The sequence below is a fragment of the Aristolochia californica genome, unplaced genomic scaffold (assembly GCF_029961685.1).
Source record: "Aristolochia californica isolate CCGP_79_NKW_82.1479 unplaced genomic scaffold, dmAriCali1.0.hap1 SCAF_8, whole genome shotgun sequence".
Classification (NCBI taxonomy): domain Eukaryota; kingdom Viridiplantae; phylum Streptophyta; class Magnoliopsida; order Piperales; family Aristolochiaceae; genus Aristolochia; species Aristolochia californica.
The window spans coordinates 35,918,908-35,921,236 of NW_027182279.1; positions in this window are offsets into that span (position 1 = coordinate 35,918,908).

Sequence of the window (2,329 nt, forward strand, 5' to 3'; positions counted from 1 at the left end):
AAAATGGCTAGGGTTAGAAGTTGGAAACGATTTAAAATGAGAAATAAAGTAAAAATTCATGTAAAACTCTTTAACTTCTCATTTTGCACTGCAAATGATCGATCATTCTGTCTCGATCGTTTGATCAATCACTCAAGTTGATCAATCAATCAATATACATTAATCGGACTATGCACTATGTAGAATGACAGAATTGTAATCTTTTTTATTTCCATTTCACTCTTATGGCACTTCTAGCATGGGATGTGTCCTTTAAGCTCATATTTGTTGGATCAAGGTGGGTCTCTCATGAGTAGTTCTCCTTGAAGCTTTAAGAACTGATAAAATCCTAATGGGTTCGTCAAAATATCCGCTAGCTGATTTTCAATAGAAACAAATTCAATTCTAATTACCTTGGTTAGTGATGAATTATTTCTATGTTTTATGAACGAGACTGGGAAGACAAAACTCACATAATGAATCCTTAATAGACACGTTGGTGGCCATAAAGAAGACGAGCATCTCGCATTGCAGTTACAGTGTGGCGAACCAGTGCTTTGCCCCAAATGCCATGTCGTTGTTAACAATTGACCTGTTCAGCATGTGGACCATGTGTTTTTGGCACTCCACATGCTCTACCCAGATTACCTGAAATCAGATACCATAAGCCATTCTTAACCAATATCAGATTTAAAATGGAGAACATGCACAGATGAAAAAGTAATGAACCTTGCAGTAGCCATTGCCTTTGTCCTGAATGATACACCCAGAAGTGCGTTTGCATCCTTTTTCCAAGGAGCTATCCATGTTACTTCGAGTTTGTCAATGGAAACACGATGAACATTTTCTTAGTGATGTCCAAGCTTTCCTCATTGGTGAGGTCTACTCCACAACATCAGAGGTTGGCAATGATCTCTTGAGCAAATGGGAGGCCATCCGCTCTCAAGCTCGTCGTGATGTCCATTATCCGACTCGCCATATAGCAGCTGAAGTTGAGTCTCACTTTCTGGGTAAGAGCCCACATCCAAAAGATGTCAGCTGTGGTTAGATGAGAGAATGCCCTCTTCCACGGGTGGAGGTCATGGGTGGAAAAACATCACTTCCTGTTGAGCTATCGTGAGGTCCTTAATCTTGACCTCTCACGAGCTACTGGTGGTCTTCCCGGATACTAATAGCATAGCATCTTGAATATTTTGAGGGCAATCACTGTGGAGGTTTACCAGCCAATTCTCGGTACTCCCTAACAAATCATTCAGCTCCATAGACTATATTGACATTGTAGTTTTCTTCACATACGATGTAAGTCTTAAGTTGTTGGGGGAAAGCTCTTCTACCTTCAAGTTCGAGTAGAAGACCTTTACTAACAAGGGGTAAATGACCTCTTCTCACTCCAAAATACACATAACATGTGTTCAAAAACCTTCAATCTCTCTTCTATAAAATTGCTGAGAATTGCTAGGGTTTGAAGTTGGGAATGATTTAGAATGAGAAAATAAAATGAAAATTCATTTAAAACTCTTTAATTTCTCCTTTTGCATCGTGAATGATCAAGAGTGATTCATTATTTCTACGTGTTGTGAACGAGAGTGGTGAATCGAGTACTTACTTAGACTTATGGCGCTCATATTATCACAATGGACAAAAATTTCTTTCGCCCTAACCCATAATTATCTAGTTGTTGTTTCATCTAAAGAAGTTGAGTACAATAACTTCCACATGCTACGTATTCAGTTTCGATGGTAGATAGAGCAACTAAGTGTTGTTTCTTGCAAAACCAAGAGACAAACATATTTTTAAGTAATTAGCAACTACCACTCGTACTCTTTCTATCAATTTTCAAATTGATAAAATCAACATCGGAGTAACCTACTAGATCTATGGTTGATGAATTAGACTACCAAAGACCTAAGTTCGGTGTTCCAAGTAAATAATGAAAAATCCTTTTCATAGCTACTAAGTGAGATTCTCTAGTGTCAGAGTGAAATCTAGCACATAGGCATATTGAGAACATTATATCTAGTCTATAGGCTGAAAGTTAAAGTAGGGGGCATATCATGCTTCTATAGAGTTTTTTATCTAAGGCCCTACCGGAGCTGTCTGAGTCTATTTTCAAGGACGAGCTCATGGGTGTTGTAATTGACTTAAGATTTTCACTGTTGAACATCTTAAGCAATCCCTTAGTGTATTTGGACTGGTTTATGAATGTGCCATTTTCGGTTTGCATTACTTGAAGTCCGAACAAGAATGTGAGTTCACCTATTAAACTCATTCCAAACTCATTCTTCATTACACTAGAAAATTCTTGACATTGAGAGGAATTTCTAGAACCAAATATGATATCATCCACATA